At 37.9% G+C, this 9,576-nt stretch overlaps 1 protein-coding gene across 3 annotated transcripts in view; it reads left to right on the top strand.

The window, feature by feature from the left end:
- The first annotated feature begins 800 nt into the window (after positions 1–800).
- Positions 801–9,576, top strand: part of LOC110462651 (ubiquitin carboxyl-terminal hydrolase 28-like) — a 20,900-nt gene continuing 12,124 nt past the window's right edge. The window contains exons 1-5 of one of the 3 annotated variants that reach the window (XM_021516718.1): positions 801–900; positions 4,223–4,394; positions 5,204–5,321; positions 8,306–8,427; positions 8,934–9,006. The gene's annotated coding sequence lies outside the window, so the exon portion shown is untranslated. Of the gene's footprint in view, positions 901–4,222; positions 5,322–8,305; positions 8,428–8,933; positions 9,007–9,576 lie in introns of all 3 variants that reach the window. The other 2 variants (XM_021516716.1, XM_021516715.1) reach the window with 2 other exon arrangements.

The raw sequence follows: 9,576 nt of genomic DNA, 5'->3' as shown, positions 1-9,576 counted from the left end.
TTCGCCCTGTGAGGAAGGCTTTGGGTTCTGTCCCCTGGCCGAGACATACCAAAGTCTTAAAAAATGGTAGTTTATACTCCTGCTTAACGCTCATCAAATTTGGAGTGGGACGACTGGTTCGTCCGTTGTCAGTATAATGTGACCGGGTGGGGCGTCCTGCTGGGTGCCTTCGGCAGTATGTTTCAGTGAGGTAGCACTATAAAGTCAGCATCAGTTCCGCGCTATCACAAGGAGACAAACACGAACATATCGCAGCCTCCAAAAAATACACACACATACACTACACGCATGCATCTTGCACACAGGGGAGGCCGTCCTTAAATGACCTTAGCTGTTAATAGGACGTTAAACAAAATCAAACAAACAATAAACGCCTATATCTACTGTCAACCCAGTTTCGATGGGTATAGTGCTGTCGTTGGGTTGATATATATATATATATAAGAGGACACCAATGGATAGTTTATATAATATTTATTAACAATGATGTATGATGAATTATGTACAGATGATAGACCACAAGGCTACACAGACATAACTCACACACACGCGCCGCACACGTACACACTAATGACACATACATTATGTACATGTAACACCGCATAACACAGCCAGGCTGATCATGAACTAACGATAAATATATAAACCACCCCCTCCCATCCTAACACCTATTATAACTGCTTACTTCTAGAACTATGCCGTGGCACTCTCCGGAAAAGAATCCGTCTGACTGCCCTGATCTAAGTTGTTTTTCCCGTTAGAGCACGCCCGGAAGTAAAGATCTCGTGCAGCCTACTTTCGATTTCGCTGACAAAACGCTATGGAGGGCGACATCTTCACTCACCCGAAAATGACATTTCAGGTCACAGTGCACCGTCCTGATAGCAGAAAACATCCCCGGTAGGTTGACCCCGACTCTGCACCAGATTTCGGACACTATCGTTTACATTAACATGTTTTGTAGCGACCCGACCGGTTGGGTTAAGACCCATCTCTATTACACAAGCCTATGTATGACGGATGTTAAAAATTGTAAACAATCATGAGTATTAGTAAACACACTAGACTAATACCAGCAACCAGGCAATCAAGGCATGCCCATCACCAGTCATTCCAACTATATACCACACTGCAGAACCCAGGTCAGAAAACAATACTTCTTTCCACGATCAATATCTGAGTGGAATAATTATATAAGATCCCACCAGATATCATATATCCTCCTGTTCTACTACTGAATCTGCCCTCCTGTCACTGTACCCTCAAAATTAAATCTGTATCATTTTGGCTTTCCTGAAATCGACTAAATCCAATCCTTCCATACTTCAATGGGCGTACCCATATATATATATTTTTTAGGTAAATCGGTTATTTATTTAAGATCACCCTTATTATCACCAACATTGGAGTCTAGGTGTTCAATTGTTCAAAACTTTGCACCTAAGCTACGTACACCATTTTGTAGGTTATGCAAATTAGATGAGAGTGAAGATCATCTGCATAAAGATATTTAATTAACCAAAATCATTCTGCATTCCATTTTAGGATATTTTAGCCTCTGGTGATTTCTCCTATCTTTTCTTAGCTGTTGTGATGTGCATTACATTCTAAAAATATTTTGATAGGCATATAAGTCACTTGACCACTTTTGAATTAAGAAATCTTGTGGAAAATTGTTCTTATGAACCCTTGGCTCCACATGTTAATTTAACAGTTTTTATTGAGTGAGTCCCTTTTTTTTTACTGATTTAATTATTGAGTCCCTGGGGTTATATATACTTCTTCTCTAGAAGGCTAGCTTACCAGCAGTATGGCAGTATCTTCCCCTTATACTTTCTTACAACTGGCTGCTACACTTTTTCCTTCTCCAAAAAATCTCACTCACAGACTTGAAACACTGTAATTGGTATGTACTCAAGGGTCATGGTGTTGCCATGGCCACCCGATGTAATGGGCAAGAGGGCACATCACCCATCTGTTCACTGTCGCCCAATTTGATGTACATACATGAAGAAGTCCCAGGGTTACGCTTCGTTGCTGGAAATGCTATGTCTTATTGACACAGCTGCAGTGAGGCAGTATTTCCCTTTTTATTCCTTGGCTGCTACAGTATGGTCACATGAAGTTGTACTCCTGCTGTCTGTCTTCATGAAGAAGGGTGTGCAATTTCATAGTTCAGAATATTAAGATACACGCCTCAGTAGCCTGCAGGTTGATTTTGAAAAGCCCAGCCTATACTTTTCAGATAGTAAATTTATACTGAAAAATTTCACAAGCCTCAATATTCAATTCAATTCAAAAGTATTTTATTGACAATACATAAATATATATATAATACAAACATATAAGTTGTATATATTAAATTAGATGTTAGTACAGTATTAACAAAAGGATCGGACAACAGGCTGAGTCTATATCAGTCTTCTATTCCGGTAGTACTGTAGTAGAATGTTGTTAGTCTCCCGCGAGGTCTCACACACATGCTTGACAACATAAAATCTTTGTACTAGATCCGAGTGTCGGACTGTAGTCGAATTGTACACCCTGTTGAGATTATGATAAAATAAAACTCAAACTTGTTTTGGTTCCAAACTTCCGTCTGATTATTAATATGAAACTTCTTAAAAGCTTGTTAAAGAATGATATTTTATAATGTTTCTCACAGAGCAACTGTCCAGTGTTTTTGTTACCTAAAATTTCCAACAATCTGTTCCTTTATGAATTGGGGGGAAAAGTATAGCACTATTTGTACTGAAATTGAGAATATTTTCCTCGGTTTTTGGATATCTTTTTTTAGCAAGGGGAAACAGTCTGTATTCGGCAGTAAAATTGAGCAAATAAACCACTGCTGTCTTGTAGCAATTGTTGACTCCTTAGTGTACATAATGAGTATAGTAATGACTCAAGTTAACATGTTCCAGTAATCCCTACTTTCAGTGTTTACCTTATCTTTGAATGATTCAATCAGAGCAGTATATGTTTGTAACAGAGGTCATTATTGTTTCAATGCCTCCGCTAGGAGTCGAACCCGGGTCCTCTAGTTTACTTAAGTCACACACTGTACTGATTGAGCTAAACAGAAACTCTCCCTTGCCGAGTCGGTAGGAATCGGCTAGTATTTTACACGTGTGACATATTGTTGTAAATCAGGACTGTGCATAAATAGTAGGGGACGAGAGACTAGTATTGCCTAAATGTATTCTTAACTCCTTCAACCCTGAATACACATTTGAACTCTTCCAAATTAAAGGTTGAAATAGTTCATTATGAAATTTCAGGGGTGAATGAGTTAAAGCACCCTACCTTGATTGACAGACCTGTGTGGATGCTGTAAGTGATTTACTCTGTAAACGCTGTGCGGGATAGGTACCTATTGGAAATGAGAAAAAAGGAATAAGCAATGCTTTTGATGTATAGTAAAGTGGAGAACCAGCCCAGGAACAGAAACATAGATTTATATCTGGATATCAATGTCAACCTGTCATAGTATCGACAAACAAATCTCGCTCCCGGAAAATTATAACAATTAAAGCTAAAGGCTAGAGCTTAAAACTTTATATATGACTCTCAAACATTTATCCCATAATATAAATGTATCCACTTTCGGATGTTAATTTTAGATTTTACTTAGTTTAAAAAGGACATGTAACAAACAGGGTTGAGTGATTCTAACCAGTGTCTGGGTGAATTCTGCAATGTAAGAAATATTCATGTTATTACAATTTACGTTGGTTCATCATCTCTTTACAGCAGTTTAGTTAAATTTATAATAATAACAGTACAGACAAAGGAATTGGTCCGATTTTCAACACAATGTGCCCCTTTATCAAAGACAGAAAAATAAAAAATCACATATATCACAACATATAACACAGAGATTAAACAGTCAGTACAAAACAGTAGGACATCAAAAAATACATAACAGAAAAAAACAGCTATTACTTGTATGGTATTCTGCTGTTAACACATATTCCTCTGGCTGGCTGGCTGGCTGGTAGCAAAAAGCTGTTTTCAGTATAAATAAGTCATATTGAAAAATCATCAGAATTGTTCCTGATGAATTTTAAAAAAAAGACTTTTTCATTACCATGGGTTCACCTAGTTTTGATTCGGTTAAAAAAAAAGTTTTATCTATTTTTTTTCTAAATTGCATAAAGTAGGAAAGTAGGCTTGTTATAAGTGCTGATCAGAAATGTGAATTAGTGTAATTTTGATTTTATAGTCCGGCGTGACAGCAGTACCTTCCATAGTTGTACAAGAAAATGCAGCCACTGACTTGAAGTCTGGGACAACCACTGCAGATGCCAGGCCACGCTCTACTCCCGCTGATCGGGAAACCACCACACAGGGGACACAGGAGGCCGGTACACAAGGGGCTACAGCAAGGAAAAGTGGTAAGTTGTTGGGACGATCAGCTACTTGTTGGAAATTTTGATTTCATGTTTAAAGGTAGCTGATTTATCTGATAAATAAGAAAAAGAATTGCCCAGAATGGCTACCAAAATTTCAAGAAGACCGTAAATTGCAGGTTCTGTATATATATATATATGCACCACCTAGTGGGTGATACAACTTAGAGTAGGCAGATCCTTTGATTTACATATAAAGAACTGCACAGCAGCGCAACAGTAATATTGACTGACTTTGAAGACAGGTGTCGCTGCTATGTAATATTCAAAGGACAGGAATCAGTGGAGTGATTGGTGATCAGGGTTTCTTTTACCTGAAACCAATCAAATTGCTAACTTGCCTTCAATTTTGCCTTGACATCTTTCAGAGATGCAGATAGCATAAATAAGTGAGCGTAACCCCTGGAGTATCAAGGATAGTAAAAATGAGGAATGGAACGAAGGATTTGATTTAATTTTGTTGTATTAATACAATATTAACGGTGTGGTATAAAAGGTTTCCATCAACTTGTGACGGTTGTTTATCAGGTTTATCAAACTTGGCACAATTAATTTTTAAATTTCTGAGTCAAATTATGATCAGCCACGCACCACTAGTTGGAGAACCAACACCAGGTAAATGAAAAGTAAGACAATTTGAGTACACTACCATTCTGAACTATTTCTGGCCAGATTGGTAACTTTATATAGACTTTAATTGATTATCATGTGAAAACCCAATGATTTAAAGGAGCTTTGTATAGGATGGCAGAAGTTATCCACCATGCTCTGATTGACTACAGGAAATGTTATAGATCTGACCAATGAGAATGCATCAGGAAGTGACCTACACAAAGCGATTGTTTCCAGTCTCCAAGACACCCAAGGAATTCTGGGAGGACAGGTGTCGCGCGAGGAATAGGATATCAGCAGGTATAGTATTGATACTTGTACATTTAAGACAAATATTTTAGAAGCAGAATTTATTCTTTATCAATTAATTGAGATTTTGTGAGCCTTTCTTCTCCCTCGAGCACGGGGGAGGGGGGGGGGGGGGGGGGGGGGGGGGGGGGGGAGGCTTTTCTGAACAATTTCCCAAATCATATTGTATCATGGTACTCTAACAGTGGTGAAATTATCAATAACATTTCTTATTAAATTCGTAGAAAAGATGTGGCCCACTGTACAATCATACCTAAAACTACTTTAATCATGAAGTGATATATTATGATAGATCTGTTTTAAACACAATGACAAAACTCTAAATCTAAATCCTTCACTTAAATTCATTATTATGAAATTGACTTTTCAAACAAGTGTGTGTATCATGGTAAGTATAATTCTGTATTAAGCATTTTACCGCGCTACGTACGGTATCGTGAGGTATGCATATCGTTTTAGCCCTGTACAGTGCCGTATTGTAGAAAATCAGTCAAAGAGTCTCCCTGACTCAAGTAACAAATGGTAGGAAAATGGAGCAGAAAAATGTCACAGTAAACAGACCGAGATAAGTATTGCTGTCTTATTGTTATTGGAAGACACAGAATATCCCTGAATCTGCAGGGACCCCAACATTAGTCACCTCATACATTAATGCATTAGGATTCTGCAGGCCACTTCTTTCCCATGGGATCTACAGAGGTAGCACTTAATTTACAATAGTGAAAAACATGCCACCACTTGAAATTTATAAATCAGAGTGTTTTAGGAATAGTGATTTATATCAGTAATGTATTAAAGGTCAGAAATAGTGATTATAGGTCAGAAATAGTGAGTATAGGTCAGAAATAGTGATTTATATCAGTAATGTATTATTGGCAAGAAATAGTGATTTATATCAGTAATGAATTATTGGCCAGAAACAGTGATTTATATCATTAATGTGATATAGGCCAGAAACAGTGATTTATATCAGTAATGTATTATTGGCATGAAATAGTGATTTATATCAGTAATGTATTATTGGCCAGAAACAGTGATTTATATCAGTAATGAATTATTGGCCAGAAACAGTGATTTATATCAGTAATGTGATATAGGCCAGAAACAGTGATTTATATCAGTAATGTATTATAGGCCAGAAATAGTGATTTATATCAGTACTAATGTATTATTGGCCAGAAACAGTGATTTATATCAGTAATGTATTATAGGCCAGAAATAGTGATTTATATCAGTAATGTATTATAGGCCAGAAATAGTGATTTATATCAGTAATGTATTATAGGCCAGAAACAGTGATTTGTATTACAGTTGTGTGACCGCACAACGCACCAAAAATAGTGTGCGCACACCGTGCATACATTGTTCACACACCGTCCGCACATCATCCACACATGGTGCGCACAACTGTGCGATTTAACAACGTTCGCCCTGTTGTGCGCTTCTATCTGCACAACTGTGCGATTGGGTACAATTTGTAGATCAATATTACGGAATGAAAAAAATACGGAAAGCTTGTATGCAATAATGAAAACTGTATGTATTATTGTAATTTCTCATCACAGTAATGAAGATTATGTACAGTTTTACAATGCGTGTAACACAGCCTTACAGTGACCGTTAGACTGTCAAGAATGGGTTTCGCGCCAAGGTAACAGAATATGTAAATAACAATTTGATGAGTTACCGGGGTTTGACCTGGCCTGTACCTGACACATAGAGCTGATATGCGATACCGTATGATCGTAATGAAAACACAGCTGGACGTTTAGTATTTATTATTTGCATTCGGTTTGCCTATAGCTCCCCTTCACCTGTGTTTTCACACCCCTGGCCTCCCCGACGATATAGGTAAGCACCCCGGGCGGGGGAAAACTACCGTCCAGGTACATGTAGACGGCTAGTGGCTATGTTTACCTGTATACGGGACTGTGTTGTGATTTCACAGGTGTCGATTAAGGTCATTTAAAATATACCGAAAACACAATTTCTAAATTTAAGAAAGAATAGATATAAAGATAAGTTTATAGGTGTAGGTAGAATATAGAAACATACGTAAAAATCAAGGTTTATATGTTTAAACACGAAACCGTATATATTGATAAGGCATTCCTCAATTTACAACAACCATGATTGTTATCGCACAACGTTCGTCCATCGTGCACACAAATGTGCGCAAGATATGATCGCCCAAATTGTTATCGTGCACACATCGTGCGCACACTGCACATCATGTAACGTTGTGCGATCCCACAACTGCAGTAATTTATTATAGGCCAGAAACATTGAAAATAGATCTATATTTTTGTAAATTTTGGACAGTTAAAGTTTTGGTGCAAGTTTCTTCAGTGGTGTACAGAATGGATGTTCATGTGGGGTTTAACAAGGACAATATGGATTTAATTTGGGAAAATAATTTCCATTTTTTTTAAATTTTGGACGTGTTTGGGACTTTTCTCACACAATTTCTCGGTTAAAGTTTTGGTGCCGGTTTCTTCAGTTGTGTACAGTTCATGATCAGTCAGATCATGTGTTATTGTCCTAATTTTTGGCATGTAGGTTCATGATGGGTCTAACAAGGACAACATGGATTTAATTTAACAAACAAAAATCCTTGGATAGGGTCAGACGGGCGTATTATGCATCCGTTTGTGGTGCTCTTGTTTAAATTTGACATAGTGATGCACTGTGATTTGTAGATGTGCAATAAGGGGTTTTAACAGTTTTTAAGGTCAAGTTTGTTTTTGTTTGTTTGATGATCAGGATCATTTTGTTTAATTAAAATTGTTTTGTGCTCAAATGATCATGGTGTAATTGGTCTGACAGCTAGATAATCATGATTATGATTGAAATTTGTCTGACAGATAATCATGATTATGATGTAATTGTCTGACAGATAATCATGATTATGATTGTAATTTTTGTTTAACAGGTAATAATGATTGTGATCTGTCTGACAATGATTTGTTTTACAGGTGATTGAGTCTGAACTGAAGCGAGTGGAACAAGTGGTTAGGAGCCTCCATTCCAAGCTGCCAATGGAAGATCCGCGTTTACAGCACCCTGTGGTGTACCTCACAGCCTGTAGGGCTGATAAGTGAGTTTGTCATGTGTGAACAGGTGGCTTACTGTGGTCTGCTGGACAGTGAAGAGAGGTACCATTAGGGGTTTTACTGAAAATAAATATGTCTATACATTAGAGGGTCGAAGTAAAAGGGAGGTACTACCTAGTAGTACAAATTTATATGACCTTTCACACCTCCAAGGGCCAAAGCTCTTTTTGGAAAGTCAAAAGATACTCGACCCTTGGAGGTGAACGGTCATGTCTATTTGACGTGTTTTGGTCTTCCAAATTTCAGGGATAACATTGTTTGTTATTTGACTTCTGAAATTGTATCAAGGTTCAATAGAAAGCCCTGATACTGTTTTAACATTTATAAAAAAGTATTTAAATCGGGAAAGATTGATACCAGAAAAGAAATTGTGTTGAAATTAAAATCTGAAATGTCTTTCCTAATTTGAAGTTTAAAATGAGATATATGTGCTGAATTTCTATATGATTTTGTATGTGCTGACTTTTGTATTTAGTAATTATTTCTGTAGGTACAAAGCTCTGAAGAACACAGCACTACGGATAGTCAACATGAGTGATAAATCAGATTGAGGCCAGTCGCTGGTAAGTCCCTACCACAACTCAGATCTAGACCCGTCACTGGTAAGCCCCTACCACAAATCAGATGTAGACCCGTCACTGGTAAGTCCCTCCCACAAATCAGATGGAGACCAGATCAGATGGAGACCAGTCACTGGTAAGCCCCTACCACAAATCAGATGGAGGCCAGTCGCTGGTAAGTCCCTAACACAACTCAGATCTAGACCCGCCACTGGTAAGTCCCTACCATAAATCAGATAGAGACCAGTCACTGGTAAGTCCCTACTACATACAAATCAGATTGAGACCAATCACTGGTGAGTTCCTACCACAAATCAGATAGAGACCAGTCACTGGTAAGTCCCTTCCACAAACCAGATGGAGACCAGTCACTGGTAAGTCCCTATCACAAATCAGATGGAGACCAGTCACTGGTAAGTCCCTACCACAAATCAGATAGAGACCAGTCACTGGTAAGTCCCTACCACAAATCAGATTGAGACCAGTCACTGGTAAGTCCCTACCATTAATCAGATGGAGACCAGTTACTGGTAAGTCCCTACCATAAATCAGATAGAGACCAGTCACTGGTAA

The sequence above is a fragment of the Mizuhopecten yessoensis genome, unplaced genomic scaffold, assembly GCF_002113885.1.
Source record: "Mizuhopecten yessoensis strain PY_sf001 unplaced genomic scaffold, ASM211388v2 scaffold10819, whole genome shotgun sequence".
NCBI classification, from domain to species: Eukaryota; Metazoa; Mollusca; class Bivalvia; order Pectinida; family Pectinidae; genus Mizuhopecten; species Mizuhopecten yessoensis.
Note: the sequence above shows the minus strand (reverse complement) of the source record. Positions and strands in the feature narration are given on the sequence as shown.